The following is a 23609-nucleotide window of genomic DNA, read 5'->3' on the forward strand; positions in this document are numbered from 1 at the left end:
ATAATGGTAGGGAAAACCCTGCTGTTTATTGTGGCATCATGTTGGCAACATTCTTATGTAAACAAACACACATGTAAACACAACGGGCAATAGCGAAGCAAAAATAATCGAGGTCATGTCCATATATCGTACAATAAGTCGATAACGTAATTATCGCGACAGGCCTACACACACACACACACACACACACAGACAGATGTACAGTGGTGTGAAAAAGTGTTTGCCCACTTCCTGATTTCTTATTTTTGTCACAAAATTCAAACAAATTTAAATATTAGTCAAAGATAACACAAGCAAACACAAAATGCAGTTGTTAAATGAAGGTTGTTATTATTATTAAGGGAAAACAAAATCCAAACCTACATGGCCCTGTGTGAAATAGTGACTGCCCTCTAAACCTAATAACCGGTTGGGCCACCCTTAGCAGCACCAACTGCAATCAAGTGTTTGCGATAACTCGCAATGAATCTTTTACAGCGCTGTGGAGGAATTTTGGCCCACTCATCTTTGCAGAAGGGAAGGGAGGGTTTTCGAGCATGAACTGCCTTTTTAAGGTCATGCCACGGCATCTCAATAGGATTCAGGTCAGGACTTTGACTAGGCCACGTCAAAGTCTTCATTTTGTTCTTCTTCAGCCATTCAGAGGTGGACTTGCTGGTGTGTTTTGGGATCATTGTCCTGCTGCAGAACCCAAGTTCGCTTCAATTTGAGGTCACAAACAGATGGCCGGACATTCTCCTTTAGGAGTTTTTGGTAGACAGCAGAATCCATGGTTCCATTTATCACAGCAAGTCTTCCAGGTCCTGAAGCAGCAAAACAACCCCAGACCATCACACTACCACCACCATATTTTACTGTTGGTATGATGTTCTTTTTCTGAAATGTGGTGTTACTTCTACTTGGTGTTAATGGAACACACACCTTCCAAAAAATTAAACTTTTGTCTCATCAGTCCACAGAGTATTTTCCCAAAAGTCTTGGGGATCATCAAGATGTTTTCTGGCAAAAATGAGACAAGTCTTAATGTTCTTCTTGCTCAGCAATGGTTTTCGTCTTGGAACTCTGCCATGCAGGCCATTTTTGCCTAGTCTCTTTCTTATGGTGGAGTCATGAACACTGACCTTAACTGAGGCAAGTGAGGCCTACAGTTCTTTGGATGTTGTTGTGGGGTCTTTTGTGACCTCTTGGATGAGTCATCGCTGCGCTCTGGGGTAATTTTGGTCGGGCAGCCACTCCTGGGAAGGTTCACCACTGTTCCATGTTTTCGCCATTTGTGGATAATGGCTCTCACTGTGGTTCGCTGGAGTCCCAAAGCTTTAGAAACGGCTTTATAACCTTTTCCAGACTGATAGATCTCTGACTTCCTTTCTCATTTGTTCCTGAATTTCTTTGGATCTCGGCATAATGTCTGGCTGAAGATCTTTTGGTCTACTTCACTTTGTCAGGCAGGTCCTATTTAAGTGATTTCTTGATTGAGAACAGGTGTGGCAGTAATCAGGCCTGGGTGTGGCTAGAGAAATTGAACTCAGGTGTGATAAACCACAGTTAAGTTATGTTTTAAAATCCTTCTCCTCACCTACAAAGCTCTTAATGGTCTGGCACCATCGTATCTTAAAGATCTCATAATACCATATTTTCCGACTAGAACACTGCGCTCCCAGAATGCAGGGTTACTTGTGTTTCCTAGAGTCTCCAAAAGTAGATTGGGAGCCAGAGCCTTCAGTTATCAAACTCCTCTCCTGTGGAATCAGATCCCAATTTGGGTTTGAGAGGTAGACACCATCTCCACATTTAAGAGTAGGCTTAAGACTTTCCTCTTTAAAAAAGCTTATAGTTAGGGCTGGCTTGGATGAGTCCTGAACCATCCCTTAGTTATGCTGCTATAGGCCTAGACTGCCGGGAGACTTACCGTGATGCACATCTTTCTTCTCTCCTCCTCTCCGTCTGTATGCATTTTTATCCCATTACTGCATATTACTAACTCTACATCTCTCTCCGGTAGTTTTGTGCTTTCTCGTTTCTCTCCTCTCTCCTTCTGTCGCTTACAGCAGTTATTTTTACTTCCGGAGCTGCAGAGACTGGATCTGTGGTTGTGGGTCACCTGCTGCCCCCGTGTGCCTGCTTGACAACTGCTACTATAGTTGTCGTTATTGGCTCTGTTACTAATATTGACATTATTTTTCTTATAGCTGTCATTCCTATTATTAATAATTTATTAATATTAACTCTACAAATACTATTCTACTATAAAAAAATAAAAAACATTCTACGTGATCTTTGCATTGTGCCTCCTGTCTGGTTCTGACCAAGGTTTCTGCCTCTTAAAGGAAGTTTTTCCTTGCCACTGTCGCCAAATGCTTGCACTTGGTAAGATTTGTTGGGTCTATGTATGGGGCAATCACTTTTTCCACACAGGGCCATGTAGGTTTTTTTTTTTGTTTTCCCTTAATAATAACAACCTTCATTTAAAAACTGCATTTTGTGTTTACTTGTGTTATCTTTGACTAATATTTAAATTAGTTTGATGATCTGAAACATTTAAGTGTGACAAAAATACAAAAAAAATAAGAGATCAGGAAGGGGGCAAACACTTTTTCACACCACTGTATATATTAAAGGCAAAGTTCAAGATCAAGCTTTGGATTTCGTCTGTATGTCTACACATAAACTCTGAGTACTGACGTCACAGATGGATCAAAGTAATGGATACGTCAGCCCCCAGCTGGCTCAAACAATAGTACAATAGTGTGGTCAAGAGCTTGTTAGGCTGTTGGTAATGAAGTGATCTCACAAATTACATTTAGTGCTCACCAATACAGATAAAGCACAAATCAGATTACAGTACCAACATCGTCAGTTGGTACCCAAAATTCACGCCCACTGGAGAAAACCAATATTTATGCAGTATAACACTGCAGAAAGATAAATAAAATGTAAATGTCTTCTTTTGGATAGGAATATATTTCTCGCCTTTGACCAAATAAGTATATAAGTCAAAACAAACACCAATGATATGTATATTGATTTCTTGAAATGATTTTAATCTCAGTTGGACTGCCTGAAACGGTTCTTACTGCGTCACTCATAAAAACACACATTACCACCTCTAATACATCCCTGTCATTACTCTTACATCAAATAACATCATGTATTTGTGAGGTAAACATCTTAGTTTAATATTTTTGGTTGTATATGCAGAAAGGGTGATTGCTGGGCCTTCTCTATCCTGTCGACCTAAGTTTCCACTTCCTGTCCAGTCAGGTGGTGCTGCTTGGAGTCATGGGCAGAACCATCTGTTTATCCAGTTAATCGCCATCCAACATTTATCTAAACACACAGTGTTGTAAGCCTTACTCTGGCTGGAAGTATGAAAAGCAACAGATAGGACACAAATGGAAATTATATACACACAGACACCACCAGAAACAGTGGGAACCTGAGGTATTTTCTTATGTCTGTATATGGATGTGAACTTAGCGCAATACTGGATGGCTGGAATTATGAATGTTACATGAAGAAACAAGCGAGTCCTGCTGAACAGACAGTCATGACAACAAACCATCTGAGAAGTGATGTGAGGAAGCTTCTTAGATTTGAGAAATCTTAGATGAAGGTAAGGCTGTTTTCTGGTTTTTAAAAATGCAACTGCTTTACAGTAATTATGCCACAACAACAAATCTGAAGTCACCTGTTAACTTGTCTCTCATGTAAGACAGCCAAGGCAACGCGAATGAAGAGGAACAATGTCAATTCTACAATGTAGTTTAGAATTACATGTGTTGACACCCCAAACCAATACTAGAGTTTTTAAGGACCAATATTGATATTTGACAGTTGGAAAAAAAAAAAAAAAAAAAATCAATTTTAACACAAACAATTCTTTGTTATTTCTGTAATGCAATTTCTTGTTACTAATCAGCTGACATACATGCCAAAACCACTATATCTGTGATAAGGCTTATACATACCAGTATATCAGGCTCTAGTTTAAATACAGCAGCCTGGCAAGTAGTTTCTGACTTTGAAAATGCACACACAGCAAGGTGCAGACCAGCATGAGCAAAATTAAAACAAGTTCGTGACCCTGATGAAGGCACGATAGCCAAAAATGTTTGGTTAAGAAAGCACAATATGGAAAAGAGTTGTTTGATGATAGCCTAGTAACTGGTAACATCATCTAATATGGTATTACACACAACATTTTCACCATTTTCTGTTCAATATACTGTATATAAAAAAAGATGAGTGGACCCAGTAGTTTTGTAAACAAACCCATAAGTTAGTTTTACCACCTGTCAGGATATGGTTAAGAATCCTTTACATAAAATCCCTCTATCTGATTATTTTTTGTTGACAGTGATATGTAACATACACTGGGGAAAAACCTATTAGCTACCAAGAGAATAAATTAGGGAGAAAGTAACATTGGATATTTTATATATTTATATTTATATTTAAACTCCTGAAGTTTGCAGACGACACAACGGTCATGTGCCTCATCCAAGATGGTGGCAGGTCAGCATACAGGCGGAAGGTTGAACAGCTGGCCCTCTGGTGCGTTCAGAACAACCTGGAGCTGAACACACTCAAATCTGTGGAGATGACAGTGGACTTCAGGAGAAGCCCCCCATCACCATATTCAACAACAAAGTGTCTGCTGTGGAAGCCTACAGGTTTCTGGGATCCACAATCTCCCAGGACCTAAAGTACGAGTCCAACATTGATACCATCATCAAAAAGGCCCGGCAGAGGATGAACTTCCTGCGCCAGCTCAGGCGCCTCAGGAGCTGCTGATCCAGTTCTACTCTGCAATAATCCAGTCTGTTCTCTGCACATCCATCACTGTCTGGTTTGGAACGGCCACCAAACAGGACAGGAACAGACTACGACAGACAGTCTGGACGACCTGCCCTCCATTTAGGACTTACACACGTCCAGAGTCAGGAAATGGGCAGGAAACATGACTGCAGATTCATCACACCCTGGACACAACCTGTTCCAACTTCTCCCCTCTGGTAGGCGCTACAGAGCACTGTACGCCAAAAGGCAGACCAGAAACAAGAACAGTTTCTACCCGCAGGCCATCACTCTGATGAACACTAAACACCAGTCACATAGTGTCAGGAACAATCCCTGTGCAATAACCTCCACTGTACCTGTAGATTTATCGCATTATGTAAATATTAACACTTTTAATTCTACGCAAGCTGTACATATTGTATATACTGTCATATCCACCACCTCACGTATATAAAACAACCCGTTACATTAATCATATTTATTTCAGCACCATTTGCACTCTGCACCTTTGCACTAATTGTCTTACTGTTTCCAAATGTTACTGTTGTTGTTTATTATACTTAAATCTTTGCACATAGCAGCTTAATGTTTGTTTAACTTGCTGAGCTTGTTGTCCTTGTTTTTAGCTGTATTTATGTCTATTTCTGTGTATGTACATTGAGAGCAACGAAAAACCAGAGTCAAATTCCTTGTATGTGTACACATACCTGGCCAATAAAACTGATTCTGATTTGTGCATATAAAACATTTTAATCATCACAGCACAGATTAATACAAGATTTTATTGTGTTGTGGTATCGATGCTTAGATGGCCTGGTGGCTCAGTGACATTATGAGCAAATCATGTACTCACAACACTAACGTTCTTAATCTAGTCCACGGCTTTTCTAACACGATGTTATGTCTCTCTTTACTGTGTACTGTCTAAATAAAGAGATAGATGTAGTTTATATCCTTTTAGACTTCCTTGCTCACCCGTACAAGGACAACAATATCTCATCTTGGATACTGCATGGCCAAGTAGTTCAAACCTGGAAACAGCACTGATAATCAACCAAAGAAAAATCCTGCACTGCTAACAAATGTCAAACTGAGAAATTCTAATTAACCCCCAAACCCTATTGTCCACTCACAGCTCCTGCCTTACTTTTCATCCAATGTAGTGCCTATTCTGACCCTTAGTCCCTTGTGAAGATGGGAAGATTCCGGTAATTACACCTGACAGACTTACATTTGATATTTTACTGGGGGTATACGATGGGGGAGGGGGCATCCACATAGGGAACAGAGACGGGTGGAAAAACGATACTTGTTTAGAAATGGACACCTATGTGCTGTTAATTACTGAAGCTAGTGTCACAGCAGGGCTAATAAGTGAGGAAACTTGTGATGTGAAAACACTTAGTATATATATCCATATCTGAGAGACAATCACAGCCAGTTTTATATAGCAGAGTGTCAGTTTAGGGAGGCAGGACCCCTGCTGTCAAAAATGTTTCAAAACCCACACTACCTATAAAATTCCTTCAACTGGATGGATACAACGTAAAATACTTCTGCTCAGATAAATCTTTTCTTCCTCTAAGTGGAATAATACTAATCATTTCAGAGCAGTTCATGATTCAGCTACTGGAACCATCGCCCATTTCTAATGAGGCTAGCTGAGATGCACAGAGGCTCGCTAGTGTAGAAATGAGCACACTTGATAATTGCCCTTAATTGGCTGGTGCAGCTATTGTGCGTGGGTGTGTGATCATACAAAAAGGGTTCATAAAGCATCTCCATGTTTCCAAATACACTGCTGCAATCATTCAAAGAAGCTGAAGAAACTGCAAAATTTTAAATTTGCTAAATGTTACATGAGCTATTACATGCCAAATGAGGCTATGGTGTCGAACCAAAATAAATATATAAATAAATTCTTACCCTACTTGTAAGCTCTATGGAGCTTTTTAGCTTCTTTTATCTCATTGTTTTGGTTTTACAGCACATTTATTTAGCAATATTTTGGTTCAGTCTCAAGGAGGTGGGGGGTGGGATGGGGTGCAGTTGTCTCAATTTTGTCTTGGGGGGAGCCCCACAGTGTTCTTCGGTCCAGACTGAAGTATTGGATGGATTGTTGAATGATTGCCATGAAATTTTGTATAGACATTCATGGTTCTCAGAGGATAGATCCTAATGACTTTGTGATCCTCTGACTTTTCCTCTAGCACCACCATGAGGTTTATATTTTAGGTTCTGAGCGAAATGCCTCCACAACTGTTGAATGGATTGCCATGACATTTGGAGATACACATTAAGGTCCCCCTTAGGAAGAATTTCAAAAACTTTGGTGATCACCTGACTTTGGCACACACATCAGGTCAAAATTTTTGTCCAAAAGTTTGGTTTATGAACAAATACCTGCCTAGCTAATGTTAGCATACTAACACACTTAAAGGGACAAAGGCCAAAATCAAAAATATATATTTTTCCTCTTACCTGTAGTACTATTTATCCATCTAGAGTGTTTTGGTGTAAGGTGCCGAGTGTTGGAGATATTGGCCGTAGAGATGTCTGCCTTCTCTCGAATATATTGGAACTGGATGGCACTCAGCTTGTGGTGCTCAAAGAAAAAACTTTTTTGTAAAACTCAACAGCAATGTCTCTTTCCAGAAATCATGACCCGGTTACGCAAGATAATCCACAGACAGTTTTGTGAGCAATTTCATGTAGGAACTATTGGTAGAAAGAAAATAGTTCCTACATGAAACTGCTCACAGCAAATCTCGGCAACTTACACCAAAACAATCTAGATGGATAAATAGCACTACAAGTAAGAGGAAAAATATGTATTTTCGATTTTGGGGTGAAGTGTCCCTTTAACTAAGATGGCGAACATTCTCCAATGTGTGACTCTCCAATGTGTGACCGGTGCAAGGTGGCAGAGGATACAACTTCTCATGCTCTCTGGTTTTGCCCCTTATTGTCTGGATTTTGGTCAAGCATATTTGACTGGTATTCCAAGGCTTAGAATAGGCCTCTTCCACCTGTTGCAGAACTTGCAATTTTTGGTTTTTCACAGCGCACCTCCTGTCTCCCGGGGGCAATACAGCAATCTCTAACCCTGGGTATGATTGTGGCTAAGAAACTTGTGCTGAAGAACTGGAAGTCACCTTCACCCCCTTCCTTTCGGACTTGGATTACGGATATGATCTCTCTTATTCAAATGGAAAGACTCAGATTCTTGAGAACTAATTCCATTGAAAAATTTTCCGCTGTTTGGGGCTTATTCTTGGACCATTTGGACAAGTCAACTACTCAATCAGCCCCTAGTGGCTCCTCTCAGGCTAATGCTGGGGACCTAGACTGACTGTCTAGCAGGTTTTCACTGTAGTATTTCTGGCTGCTGAACTGAACACTTATTATTATGATTTTATTTACTTATTTATTTATTTTATTTTATTTTTTTATTATTTTTATTTTATCCATTTAATTTTTTACTTGTTTATTTATTTATTTATTTATTTTTTGTGTGTGTGGTCCGAGACAGTGCTGGTTGTCTGTTCTGTGTTTATCTCTGGAAAAACTCTAAAATAAAATATTCAAAAAAAAAAAAAAAAAAGATGGCGAACATGAGTAAATATTATACCTGCTAAACATTAGCATGTTAATATGCCAATGAGAGCATGTTAGCATGCTGATGTTAGCAATTATCTTAATGCATGCTGTGCCCAAGTACAGCCTCACAGAGCCACTAGTGCAAATCAAAAATGTTTCTTTATCTTATGTGTTTGTTAAAAAACAAATATTGGCCAGTAAATCATTATTTTGATTTTTTAAAACTTTAAAATATCGACATCAGTATTAGCATTAAAAATCCACTATCTGTCAGGATCTAGTTTTAAACAAACAAGCTCAGATAAACCCACTGCCCAGCACCAAAGGGCAGACAAAGTTAGCAACTAGACAGTGAAGAAAGCATTATATCTAGTAGCTAAAAAGCCAGATATTTTCTTAGCGGTTGGGAGAGACCAGAGCTAAAAGGAAAGTAAATATTGGACTTATATTCATTAGGTGGCCAAAAACATGACACCAAATGAATGCTAATGTTGCTCCATGTCTGCTAGATATGTAAATATGCGACTGTTTTGTAATGTTAGCAATAACAACTTTATAAGGCAATGTCAGGACTGTGGCTTTGTCAGCTTGTTCTTCTGCCTCCAAGTGGCCAAAATAAATAAATATGAAAAGTATTAATGCAGCTTTAAGACAGCAGCCTATTTAACAGCATCCATCCATATTCATTATTAAATTCACACTAGTGGATTTGTTGTGACCACTCAAGCAGTTTGTTAATGTCTTGGTAGTAACATATCCAACCCAGTACTGCCATAACAAATCCAGTGAGACAACAGTATATGACGGTCATTGGTCTCATTAAACCCATATGCTCCACACACCCACTTGTTTACTGTTATGTTCAATAAAACCAAAGCTAGAAAACATTAAATGGGTTACCACTGAGTCTCAACTCATGGGTGAACAGGAGAGCGGGTGCGTGGGCTGCTTGCTGCTACAAGGTATGGGTGTCTCTTGACTTCCCAAGGGGAAAAAGCTGTTGAGCATGCGGGTCACACCGAGTGGGTGGCTAATATTCTGACTCAAGCTCATGGCTGGACAGTGTCAGGTCTTCCTGACCCCTCTAGGGGAACGGAACACAGGAGAGAGCAGCTGAAATAGTAAGACTGTTGCACGTCTCCACCAACACACAGTCTGCCTCAGTGGACACTGTAGATAATGTGCAAAGCAAGACTATGTGGAACAACCAGAAAAAGTGTCCTGAAGCTCTGTGCCATTTCAAAAGGACAGAAGGAACAGTGGCTGCATTTTTGTGCACAAAGAATCCCTTTATAAACCAAACCACTCAAGTAGCTTAGTTTTGGGTTGACATACTCTGTGCGGACATCTTAAGTGGGTTAGAATCAGTGGGAAAACTCAAGCACTAAGAAACAAAAAATCACTCCTATTTGAAACAATTTACTGTGACCCAGAAAAATCAGACTCCTGTCATTTTAGTTTTTTAAATTATCTGCACAAAACGTTTATGTGTAAGACACTATGGGTTCTTGTTTAGATGAGAAACCTTTCCATTTTATCCGTCAACCTTGTCATTTAAGTTGAGTAGAAACATTTCAAAACGGGACATGTGTGATTCCATTTGGGGGTTCCCAGCGCCCACTGCACAGGGTGGTTGGGATATCTTCAACGAGGGTCCACAGAAGCTTTCTTTGACCCAAGCCCTCTGTGACACTGTGTCACAGTGGGCTGGAATCACCTAAGATAAATTTAGGTGAGTGGCCAAACATAACAAAAATTGTCATCTACGCTATCTTCCTCCCTCTCTCACCTTTTCCCAGCCAATGTATGGGGTCTAAGAAAACAAAGGGCATATTTATCTATCATTTTAAAGATTGTGAAGTTGGCTTAAACCGATCACTGTAAGCACTGGTAAAATTGTGTGAGTCTCACTGAACAGTAAAAAACAGTTAAATAGAAAGTATACTGGCCCTACAAGTAGAAAGCAGTACATCATATCGCCGATGAGAGCAAATCATCTACCAGTCATTCCGTTAGAATGCCGGGTTGGACTTACACACGTCCAGAGTTGTTTATTAAATGTGCGATGATAAGCACTGATAAAACCATGCTCATCACACTAATTGAGTGCCAAATAGCTAGGTAGTTAGTGAATAAGTACAAGATGATTGTCATTTAAGTACTATGCCTGATTTTACAGGGCTGACATTGCCAGAAGAATTAAAGGTTCAGACAAAGACTGTGATATGTGTAAATAATAAAATAATTATTTAACTATAGCAAGTTTTGTCTTTAAGCTTTTTGGGTGTTATCTATAGTAATAATAATAATGGTACTAAATGATGTGAAATTGCATAGTTTTAAGTCATGAACCTTCAAATTTTCTTGGCAGAGGACCCTAAACCCAGGTAGCAGGTAACCAAGAGGAATGGTCAGTGATGAGGGTAGTGAGGATGGGAGCGCAGAGGAAAGAAGATTGTTGCAGTATCGTTGTTTTACTGACCTCCTCCAATTCAGCTGCAGCGCTCGATTACCCCTGAGGTCAAGATAACTGCAACACTGAAACTATAAACTATTGATCTGCCTGGTGATATTCAAAGTGGGGTGGAGGCAGGGTTGATGGTGTTAGGCCGGCCACAGTATATCCTGGCCTCAATGATGAATTAGATTTTGCACCTTTTTGTATGTAGTGTATTAAGTTAGGTTGTCTTCATAGTGTTCACGTCTCTGTGTGTGTCACAGTTTGACCCTAAGGAAGAATGGTATACCGTTCATACACGTTGGTCTTGTTTTTAAAATCACACAGCCAGGATAATAAAGGCTTTTTAACTTTTTTACTTGAACGAAACAGTGTGCCTTAACCTTTTTGGGGAATCCATCTATTTCTTGTGGATAGCAGGAATTGTATTTAACTGGGGAACTTTGCTGGAGAAGGGTGGGTTGCAGATATACACGCTAGAGGCACAGGAGCACTGAGATAGATATGTATTTTACACCAAATTTGGCTCTGATCTGTGGTTGTTTCTCAGTGTACCTGTAAATCTTGGAGTAGTTCAATCCTGCTATGTTGTTTGTGAGTGATTCTGTTCTAAGAACATGGAGAAGTGATTAATTGCTGTGACATTAAGAACATGGAAATTGAGAAATAAAGGGCATTGAAGGCTACATAAAATCAAGCATGAACAGCTGGTTTTACTGTATCCGTTAATTAACTCTTAAAGCCTGTTTAAATCATTATAAATTTTGAGGTCTGTTTATTACGCTCTTATGAAGTCAACATCAAAATAATAATTGTGATACCTGTCCAGCAGGTGTCGCCCTGTTAACTTCTAAACAAAATGTGTCTTGTATGTACAATATATTATCCTGTGCTTTTGGCTGAAGGAGCACATTTGCAGCCCACCTGAAAAAAACCAACAGGATGATGTGCAGGAGGGAGAAGGAGAGGGAAGGAGTGAGAGTGAGTCATAATGCTAGGAGAAATGAGCTGACTGGATCAGAAGCCTGGTGACATACATTAAGAACTGCAGTCCAACTGCGCTGACCTATGCTCAAGTGCATAAACTGGAAGGGAATGCAGTTTTCCTCATCTATTAACCTCAACAATTCAGCATGGAGCTGGGAGAAACTAACCATAAGTAAACTAAACCTGGTGCTGATGTAAATAGTGATGTGGATTTCACAAAGCCGAGGGTATATCACAGAGAAGTATAACTAGGATATAAAAAGGCAGTGGTAGTGTGGGGGGAAGTACGATGACAAAAGAAGAGCATAGACAGCTCAGCAGGCATGGTGTCTTTATTTCAGAAGCTACCCTTAGGAGATAAATATCTAACTGCATACACAGACCCCCACATCTTTCCACTGCCTCCCTCTTTGTCCTCCACCCAGCCTCAACCCCCACTGCCTCCTATTGTTGCCCCTTCCTCCTCCACTCCTCCCCCTCTGCAGGTCTGCCAGAATAACAGCAGCTGATGATGGGCTCGACTGAACTCAGAGCAGAGCTTGGCACAGTGGGGCTGAATACAGTCTTTTTTGGCATTTTCTCTTTTTGCTTGTGTATGTTGTTTAGGTGGTAGCTGTATGGGTGTGTGCATGCTCAACCAGCCCCCACAGCAGTGAGAAAGGAGGAGACAACAGTAAGCGTGAGCAATGTCTTTTCCCCCTCCCAACTCCTTCGCTCTCTTTCTAATGCTCCTTCATTGCCACGGCCATCAGGATCCGTCCTCCCTCTCGCCATCATTCTGCTTGGTTATACAATCCTCAGTCCTCCCATGGTGACTACCTGGTGTTGGAGATCTATCGTAACACTGCTGTCACTGGCGGCAGATCCATAATGCCATAACAACTGTCTGGCACTCCGGCTGCCTCTGTCTCTCTACAGACGTCTGCTCCATGGGATTTTACAGCTTTTCCTCCTCTTCTGGAATATCACCTGCCAGACTAATTCAGGGACCTGCCTGTTCTTACATAGCTCAGCGGAGGCTGGGTGTCATTGAGACAATATCAGCTGATCCTACAGATATAATCATGCACAGTGTTGGCATGTGGGCTTCAGTGATGAGCAAGAGGCTTTTTTGAAAGGCACCTCTGTTCCCCAGAAGAGTCCGAAGCAAGCGGGAGGGACGCTACAGAACAAGGGGGTGTGTGGATTTACTGATAAGCTGGGGAGGCAGGTGGAGGAGTTGTGTGTAGGAGTTTAGGAAAAGAAGGGACAGGGAACTCAAGCGAGGGAGCAGACAGGGATGATGAGAGGAATGATGGGGAGTTGGGAGGGGGCAAATGGGGAGGGGGTTTCTCCTCGCCCCTTAAAAAGAGGGTGCTAGCGCTTTAGCAGCAGCAATGCAAACCTGCTGACAAAAACCTGACTGCAAAGATTTGTGAGGGTGAACTTAATCAACAGGGAAGTTGGGGGTGTGGGAGGTTGTTGAACCTGACAGGTGGCGCGATAAACTAGGGGAGTGGAGAAGTGACACAAGGGGGTTTTCACTGGAAGCGTCGCTGAGCACCGCAAAGCCGCCGTGGCACCGCTGCCTTCTCCTCCTCTCTCCATCACTTTGTCTGTCGCTCACAGGCACTGGGACTGTGGCTATATATCCATTCTCTCCCCCCTTCTCCCCCAGGTCTCCACATGTAGCATGCCCTCAAAGCCATGGTCCAAAAAGCATGCCGGATGATGATGATGATGTTTTACACCTTAGACGCCTTAGGGTAAGCCACTTTTTCTTTATACCATTGTTTTTTTTATTTGTCTGTAATTTCCTTATTTTTTGAATTTCAGTTATTTCAGTGAATTTAGTGACAACTATACTGCATGTTAACATGAGTTGCAGGGGTTGAAGATGATTGTAGTTCCACTCACATATGAGCCCAAGCCAAGAATGATCCTGTTTACCTTTTTGCTCACACATTTCTCTTAGAGACAACACCATCTCTGGGTCCTTGTCCTTACCTTCTAAGACTTCTCCATAGGGAAGGTGGGAATTATACTTAGAATAACTACTTACAAGGACCTGGGGGTGGTCATTAAACGCATAAGAAAAGAGGTGGGCGGGTGTGAAGGGGCCCTAAATGGCAGCATTAAATCATGCTTATTTTGACATGGGGCAACGCCACTGAAATCATCCAAGGATGACACTGAGCAAGTGCTGGATTCAAGCTGTGGCAGATCATAAACACTAGTGTTCACAGACTAATCTCCACTCCGCTCTGTGTGGCCATTGTTTTGTTTGAATCACAACTGATTTCCTTCTGGTGGGGGATTACATTGGTGGGGCAGCCCAAACCCAGAATAGTCCGGGCAGAGCTGCTTGGGACCGGTTTTTGTGCAAAAACTGGTAGATTAGCAGGAGAACAAAAAGCCTTGAAAGCAGCATGTTAATTCAGACCAAGTTCTGTTGGTTGCTTTCTATGCATGTGTGATGACAACTACTGACATGGTCTCCATAATTTCCTTTTATTCCAGATAAGTGGCCCCTTGCCAGGTTAGGAGAGCATCATGATCATGGGCACCACAGTTATCACCCTTGAGGACGTGCGGGCACTGGAGGTCAAGGAGGAGCAGGAGGAGTCCATCTTGGCCATGTTAGGCATCATTGGCACATTCCTTAACCTCTTTGTAATTGTTTTTGTTTACATCTACACTACACTCTGAAGTGCCAAAGTAAAAGATAAAGGATTTCCAAAAACCTGCCATCAGATAAGACTTCTACAAGAACGGTTGAAGTGAGCAGTAGGGAAAAACAGGTTAGTTAGAAAGTGATACGTGTTGGGTGAGAAGTCTGACATGAACATCTTCCCCAGAGAGTGGAGGAGGAAACTGGACAGACTGGCTAAGGATGAAGACGAGGAAGCCATATTGCCAAGTCACAGCCATGAGCCAGGGAGATAAAGGGTTGGAAGAGATGGCAGGAACAGGGCTATGCTAGGACCTCTGTGAACAGAGCCGGTCAGGACTGACCCCGCTGTGGCCTGGTAGGAAATACAAACTTCCCTTTGATCTAATTTTCTTGGACTGCTGGATTCACTGGAAACATGATCTACACAAGACAGCCTTGTGGACAACACTGATGCTTTTCCATTTTTTTTTAACTTAATTTTCAAATTGGTGTGACTAATTGCTATTTGCCTGGAGGGGATTTTAAGCAACATGATTAAAAGCAGAGAAAGAACTAAGAACTATGCTGGGAAGCTGCTCTGGAGACACTGTTGGCCACCATATTCAATCAGTCTTCAGGGCCAAAAATGTTATGGCTTCAGGGTCCCTGTCAAAGAGTACCCTTCCCCAGAAATGTGGCTCTGGACACTGTTGTACTGTCGTCTCCTAAGATACCTGCCATCGCAAAAATGCCTCCAACCCACAAAAAATAACCATCAACAATAAACACATTTCTATACTTCAAGAAATGTGAAAATCCAAATAAAAACATATTTTTTTAATAGCTAAAAGGTCTATTACATCTGAAAGAAATGAAAGAACGAGATCAACTTGTAATTAAACAATGTAGCTGATTTACATGCAAGATGAATCGGCCTATCTTCTACTTTCTTTTTCTGCACCTCTGTCCACCTTTTGACATAAAGCTTCACTAGATTTTTTTTGTTTGTGTTGATTTCAGGGTAGTGACAGCAATCCTTTTCCTGTATTAAAAAGGCTTTTTATAGATATTTGAATAAAGTCTAGATGTATTGTGCAATAGGGGACATTTGAACAATAAACACCAGAGCATATCAATAAGGATAGCCTCAAGCGTTATCTGTGAGAAACCCAAAGGACTGTGTGTGAAAGGATAACTGAGAGAAAGTGTGAAGATCATTACAGGGGTTATTTAATTACATATGCAGGTGTAAGGTATATGCCTTTATGTGACTGGGATAGACATAGTTAGGATTCAAAAGGCATCTTTATGGTTGCATGTTCGTAATCAAAACAAAATAGTTCCCCTCTGCTGGCTGACGCATGCTACATCCCAACTGAAAGCCACAGATAGTATGGAAGGAGTTCTTTTCTTGCCAGATTGAGCTTTACAGGCTATTTACTGCTCTTGTTGTCTAAAAACACGAGTGGAAAAGGAAGTGAGAGAGCAAACGTCTTCAATATGATCCAACAAGCATGTTTGACAGCATAAGCCTGGGAGAAGAAGCGCATGATGGCTCCTGTAATTAAAATGATGCTCACTGATGGTGGCACCGCACCTCCTATCCCTGCTCCCATCCACTTGAAAGTGCCTATCTACTCATTTCAACTGCGAGCAGAAAAGCCAGTGATAATAGAATCAACATTTCCACGGGGTGAGCGGAGATAAACTGCAACTCCACAAATACACAGGGAAGGAGAGGTGATGAATGAATGTGGTGCGGTGGCTTGTTTAGCTTTCACCTTGTACTGACTCCAACAATGTCATGTGATGGGGGAAACCCTTGAAGTACGTGTGTATGAGTTTGTATATAGAACTCCTTTTCTGTCATAAGTATTCTTTTCTTACCAGACTGTGGAAACCTCTGAAATTGCAAATGAAAAATTGGACACACACTCACACACCACTGTTCACATAAACACACACTTATTCAACGTGAGCGAAAGGTGTAATGTAATGCTAAATATAACACAAACTAAAAAATCCCACATCAGATCTAGAAACCATTTAGTGTCAAACAAAATGTAGCAGAAATCCATTCTTCAATTAAGATAAATTAGTATTGTGGTGACATTCAAAGGTATTACCTCTCACTAATGGCTTAGCTTCCTGTGATGGAGTGCCAGGCAACGGCGGGAAACTGTAATGTATCCCAAAAGGCTTTGCCAAGACACTGATGATTAATGTGGAGCAATGCGCTAGGCTTACGGGGCCGGTGGAGCTCTCGGGCAGGGGGAATAGCAGCTAGAAATAAAAGCCTGCGTGCTGGTAGGCAAGGTATGCCTAGGGGTCAAATAAAAGGTGTTTAGGGTAGTTAAGAGAAATGAGGATCCTTTAGGAGGGGATTTATTTCTCCAGGGAAGGGCGATTTTGATGTTGCAGTGAATTTAATCCAATCTAGAGAGCAGAAGTGTTTGATCCCCCCATACCTATGCCACTGTTAATTACAGTGCCAAGTACTTTTATTTGTCAAGCTCCTTGGTTCTCTTGTGTTTTAAATTGGGTCAGAGTAGTTGTGTGCAAAGAGCTCACTTCCTGTTACTCAATTTATGCATAGTAAGCAAGGAATGTGTTATGTCCTCACAGCAAAAAAAAAGTTTTTCATGTTTGGGAATGTAAACCTGGGATGAAAACCAGTTTAAACCAAGTATATTTTGGCAAAATGTGTATATATAAATATATATATATATATATATATATATATATATATATAAAAAATCCCAATAAGGCTTAGTAATATTTTATAGGTGGAATTGGAAGAATTGGGTTAGTCAGGGAGTGTCACCATGATCACAGTGGACACTTTTGAACATACCTAATTTATTCCAACTGTTTAGTCATGACAGGTTTTAATAATTTTTTCATTTCAAACCTTTATTTAAACTCGAAGAGTTTAAATAAGGTCGCACTCATTTGCGATGATGTCGAGTTACATACAAGTTAAAAATAAATAGGACAAAACACAGATGAGTTATGCATTGAAGCAGGGAGGTTTGTGATCAGGGTTTTAACTTGTCCATAGGTTGGTTGAGTAAAGATTTTTAGTGTGTGTTGAAAATGATTTGAAGAATTTGGGGCACTAAAATAAAAGGCTGACTTTCCAAATTCAGTCCGTGTTCAGAGGACCTTAAGCATAACCCAATCATTTGAGCGAGTTTGAGCATCACTGAGATGTAAGGTTGTAGCTTTCCAACAACGGCTCCATAGATATACAAATACCAATGATTATTACACCTCTCTGCCAGAGAAGGCCAACCCACTTTATCATACAGGATACAATAGTGAATACCGTAGCTATCACCAGTAATAAATCTGAGGGCAGAATGACAGATTGTGTCTAGGGGTTTAAAGGGATAGTTGGGTTTTTTGAAGTAAGGCTGTATGAAGTACTTGTCCATAGTCAGTGTGTACAGTAGTTTGGAGAAGCAGGGAGTTGTACCGTACGGAAGCAATGCATTCCTGTGGACAGGGTCGGCAACAGAAAGTATTTTAGCCACCTAAAAGAAGGCCCACCTAAAAAAATCAATATCTGTGTACGCTATATTTAGAATATTTTCAGCGCCTTACCTTGCTGTCAGACAGCCCTTTCCTTTGGCACTACATTTTCTCAACTGTAGAACTCCGGTGGCATTATATAGTGCGTGGCACAATTGCGCTTATGCGTAGGAATATGGTAGTTCTATGGTAAGGTAAGGCGCTGAAAATTTTACGGGTACCAAAACCTGACAAACTGGGAGGCTTGGACTTAATTGATATCAATCAGAGGGGGAATGATACACAGAATTATTAGGCACCGAGGTGACTGGCTCCCACTTGAGAGATTGTACAGCTAGATCAATATTCATAGAAAGCAGAGAAGACGCCTGTAATTTGGGTGAAGGCCAAGGTCAGAATATGTACTTTGTGTTTTAGACTGCCCTGGACCTAGAGCTGAATATTTCAAGCTGATTTAAGAGCTCCCCCACTCTTGATTATGTAGCTCACAGCTAAACTACTGAATGCCACTAAGGCCATAATCATACAGTATGTTTTACTTCCTTGTGCTCACATAGTCAACAGGGTGTATGGGTGAGTAAAGGAGGTTTAATCAGTGTTTCCTGCTCCTCAGGGACCTCAAGAGCCTCTTACACTCCCCACTGTTTTGAAGGAGGCAGTGTTAAGATATAAGACAAAGAATCAAGAGAGGAATGAAGAGGAATGGGCTGGTCATTAATGATCCTAGTAGAATATGACTAATGATGCTTGATTTAAATATATTGGTATAGTAATTGCCTCTCAAAGAGAAATGAGACAATTCAATATTAACTAATTGATTTTATTCCATTTCAAATTGTTAAAGCTGCATATATTGATTTTAAAACAAAGAGTTGCCTATTTAAACATCCAGCAAACATGTATGTCACACTTAAATATTAATCAAATTTAACACAAATAAACACAAAATGCAGTTTTTAAATGAAGGTTGTTATTATTAAGGGAAAACAAAATCCAAACCTACATGGCCCTGTGTGAAACAGTGATTGCCCCCTAAACCTAATAACTGGTTGGGCCACCCTTAGCAGCAATAACTGTAATCAAGCGTTTGCGATAACTTGCAATGAGTCTTTTACAGCGCTGTGGAGGAATTTTGGCCCACTCATCTTTGCAGAATTGTTGTAATTCAGCCACATTGGAGGGTTTTCGAGCATGAACTGATGATGAATTAATAATAACCATTTAAAAACTGCATTTTGTGTTTACTTGTGTTATCTTTGACTAATATTTAAATTAGTTTGATGACCTGAAACATTTAAGTGTGACAAACATGCAAAAAAAAAATAAATCAGGAAGGGGGCAAAAACTTTTTCACACCACTGTACAAGGAATGGGGTCCAGTCGGGAGAGGGTGGCAGGGGGTGCATTTGATTGTATGATGTCTGAGTCAGAGCGGGTGAAGGGTGTGAATGTTGGCTTATCAAACCTGCAGTAAAATACATTCAGGTTGTCGGCCAGATGATGGTTTTCTTCAGTGTGGGAGGATGGTTTCCTGTAGCTGGTGATGTCCTGCAGGCCTCTCCACACTGACGCAGGGTTGTTGGCTAAACACCTGTTCCTCCTTGGCCCAACAAAGCTGCCTGAGTTTAGCTGTAAACCAGGGTTTGCTGTTGTTGTATGTGCAGAAAGTTTTAGTTGGCACAAAAGCTGATTTAAGATGTCACAGTGTCAGTGAGCTCAGCTAGGTCTGCAGATGCAGCCTCAAAAACACTTCAGTCAATGCAGTCAAAGCAGGCCTGTAATTCCAGCTTTGCCTTGTTGGTCCATCTCCTCACAGTCTTGAGCACAGGCTTAGCAGATTTGAGTTTCTGCCTGTTAAGTCAGAGAAGACAAACCAGACAGTGATCAGAGAGTCCTAAAGGTGCACAGGGGACAGAGTGATAGGAGTCCTCTAGTATTGAAATGATTCAGTGTGTTTTTATCCCTGGTTGGACCCTTCTGTGGTCTGTATTTTGGCAGTTTGTGGCTAAGGTTTGATCTGTTCAAGTTCCCAATAACAGGGGAGGGAGTCTGGATGTTTGTGCTCCGAGGAAGTTATTTCTGGTCAACCAGGTGTTGTCACGCCTCACAAACACAGGCCTGAGGTGGTATGTTAACACTGACCACAATAAAAGGAGGAAAACTCCCACGGTGGTTTACGGTTATTGAAAATGGACTAAGTGAGGAGTGCATGTTTTCCTTAACACTGTGACATCTGCACACCAACCTTCGTTTATGCAGAAACAGATTCCACCTTCCCTCGTTTTCCCCGATTGCTCTGTTACATGGTCAGTTCAAAGGAGTTGGAAGCCCGGCAGATGTAGTGTACTATCCGGGATGATCTCACCGAGCCAGGTTTCGGTGAAGCACAGGGCAGCAGATCTGTGCTTGCTCTGTTGAGAAGCAGCAGTTCATCCATTTTGCTGGCCAGAGAGCGGCCATTTGGCAGATATATTGACGGGAGCGCAGATCAAAAAACCCCGCAAAAACACAGAGGCTGCCATCCATTGCACTTATCTTGCATCATATATCTGATAAGCTAATATCTGCATATAATATAGGCTGCTGATTCATTGGTCAAGCTCTACCGGAAATCTTAAATACAATTCGGAAAAAATAAACAAAAAATGTGGATGTGTGGGTCAGGGCTCGAGACTAATGGTGTCCCAGGGACAATAGAAAATGTGTTTGGGACGAACATAGATCTTCCCCACGAAAGGGATTTTTGTATGTGTGTATGTATGTATAACTATCGCTTAGCAAATGACAAACTAACCAAGTGCTGACTACAACGGAGCGTGTCTTCTCATGCTTTCACAATAGTTACTATCACTGGCTGGCTACTCAGAAATATTACTTTGAAATGTTCCTGCAGTACCGGTCCATCTAACCCCTCAGTCACAAAGGGCTTGCTGGCAGGACCTCGCAAATATGTTGTGCTAGTTACAGATGGAGCACATCATTTGATTGAAACAGTCTGCTGCAGACAGCTGCTTGCTACTAGTTAGCTTTAGCCAGGCACTACCCTTGCTGTGTGTGATTATATTATTTTTTCCCTGATAATGCTACATTGTGAACAACAACAAATCAGTGTTGACATCGGCAGGAGGAGAGCTTGTTAGCACTTAGCAGCCTTAGCAGAGTCCTAGCAGAGTATGTTTACAGCTAACAAAGCTAATAGAGCTCACAGCTAACAGAGCTAAACACTGGGTCTGCTCCATTTCAGTATACCACTTTAAGGCCCTTTCAGACACAACGCGATTTGCGCCGCACTCGTTGCTGGGTTCAGCGCACTCTATTCTATCTCCATTGGAAATAATGGGTTTCATCGCAGTGGTGCCGCTGTTGTGTTTCAAAGGGCTTTAACATGTAACAGAGGGCTGGTAAAATCTGTCAGCCAGCAGCAGTAACCACGTAATTGTCAGCTGACAAAACAAACAACAACGTCATGGTAGCTTTCCTAGTATTTCCTAAATAATTGCCAGCCTGGACAGTAATGTTCACAGTTTGATTTTATTTAAGTCTATGTCTTATGTATGTCATCAGTTCTCTGTCTTATCAATCTCCCCTGACTTGTTTTTATGGGTCATGTGGTCCGCCGCTACTGTGTTACTAAATTCTGTGTCCTATTTATTTTTTCTAAATTCTTTCTGACAGTTTACAGATAACTTTCAAATCTATTTCTTTGAATGGTGCAAAATAAATGTAATTATTTATTTCCTCAATATCTTAATGGTGTTTTTATTATGTCACTTACAACTATAGATGATACTAATCAAATAAAGAAAGAACATTTTGATTTTGGGACGGTTTATATTCACTTTGGGATGGTTAAAATTGTTTTTCAGGATGGTTCCGGGATGGTGGTGAAAAAAAATTAAGTCTGGAGCCCTGGTGTGGGTGCTAGGGATGGGCGGTATACTTGTTTCGTCACCATCACCTGTATCGTGTTCTTCCACGACATGGACTTTGCAATACCGTCTTTACCGTGAAAAATGTTTTAGCATATTTAAACTAATGTCTTTTACTGTGGCTGCAACAACATGCAGGTAGAGGGCTACACAGGCACTCATGAACTGACGTTACAACCAGTACGTTAACCTACTATTTTCCTCGCTAACGCCGACTCCAGTGTTGCACACATGAAGATGTGGAAGGTAGCATTACGAGCAAATCATGCCAATTTATCTGTTGTTGGCTGGAAAAACCAACACAAAAGTCTTTATCTACCCCCACCATCCGAGGAAGTAAAGACCCAGTGGATTAACTTTTCCCCCACAACAACTGGAAAACTCTTATGCGTGGGCTAAGTTTACGGTTTTACTTTGGACTGCTAAGCTGTAAGTTTAGCCATTTTTATGTTGCTTCACTGTTTATTTTGCAGGATAGCATGCGTTAGCATGGTGTGGGGCTAATGTGGCTAGCGTCTATCATCCCACAGGCTGGGATAATGTTGGACTAATGTTGTAATGTTGAGGGACAGTCATGAGAAATTGTGTGAATGTTACGCCTCATCTGAAGCCAATTAAATAACCAGAGTAGAAGGTTGGATGTGGGAAACGTTGCTTTTTGTGGAACTTCACAAGGCACCGCTAACATTAGCTCAGGTGGCTTTGTTGTCACCGATGTTTTCAAACTAATTACTGGTTCCTGTACGCGTCCATGTGTTGTGTTCACCTAACAGCACATTACATTTCTTTTTTGGTAGGTGGCTATGATGTAGTGCTCACTACAGGCAGGCTACTCCTCCCAAAACACATGTAGGCCTATACCTCATTTTCATTCCTATTTGGAGCCAATAAAACACATGTTTTAATAATTTTTCTTGTTCCCTTACATTGCCAATAAAGTCAAGAGGTAGAATCATGTTTTGAGTGGAATATACCTTTTATTTTTGTAATACCGTGATATAATACCGTCACCATAAAAAAAAAATAATACAATGATATAAATTTTAGGTCATATCGCCCACCCTTAGTCGGTCCTTACTGCCAGTCTTTCGACCAGACATACATACTGCAACAAATGCAGATGATCACATGTACACACACTCGAATAAGCTCAATCACAGTTACAAGAGTTCTTCCTTGATGCTATTATACTTTCATCTTGCTGGGCAATGAATAGAGCATAGACATCATCTATTTACTCACTACCAGTTCTTCTGACTTGAGAGAAGCAGGGGGGGCTCTCAGGTCTTCCAGTTTTTCATTACAGGCGGCTCTTGACATTTATTGACATCTCAGGGCTCCTGGGCAACTTGCTCTCATACAGAAGGTGGTCAGAGCCCCCAGCTTTCATTTGACTGGATGCACAATGACTTAAATTAGCTATGTGCAATGGCTAGTTAGCACAGTATAATGCCATCTGTTATTAAATTGAGTGGTAAATGCATAGATTTTAAAGGAAAATGTATCATCATTGAGGCTATACCTCAACAGAGTAGAACCAAGGGCTATAAACTTCATACTGCACACACACACACACACACACACACACACGTAAGCGTGTTTCAGAGGCATTTAGTAGATAATGAGGAGCAATTACAACACTCACAATGCTTTTTATCAGCTGTTATTT

General features: G+C 41.0%; 1 protein-coding gene and 2 long non-coding RNA genes across 9 annotated transcripts in view; 2 read left to right on the forward strand and 1 right to left on the reverse strand.

Moving 5' to 3' along the window:
* The window catches only part of birc6 (baculoviral IAP repeat containing 6), a 193053-nt gene that overhangs the window by 50138 nt on the left and 119306 nt on the right, over positions 1-23609 (reverse strand). The window lies entirely within an intron of this gene.
* Positions 2544-5745, forward strand: LOC122884908. Its single transcript, XR_006379999.1, has 2 exons — positions 2544-3613; positions 4469-5745. It is a non-coding gene; the product is annotated as an uncharacterized LOC122884908 (long non-coding RNA).
* LOC122884907 lies at positions 8523-15616 on the forward strand. The gene is made up of 2 exons (XR_006379998.1): positions 8523-13590; positions 14345-15616. It is a non-coding gene; the product is annotated as an uncharacterized LOC122884907 (long non-coding RNA).

Source organism: Siniperca chuatsi, linkage group LG11, assembly GCF_020085105.1.
Source record: "Siniperca chuatsi isolate FFG_IHB_CAS linkage group LG11, ASM2008510v1, whole genome shotgun sequence".
Taxonomy (NCBI): Eukaryota; Metazoa; Chordata; class Actinopteri; order Centrarchiformes; family Sinipercidae; genus Siniperca; species Siniperca chuatsi.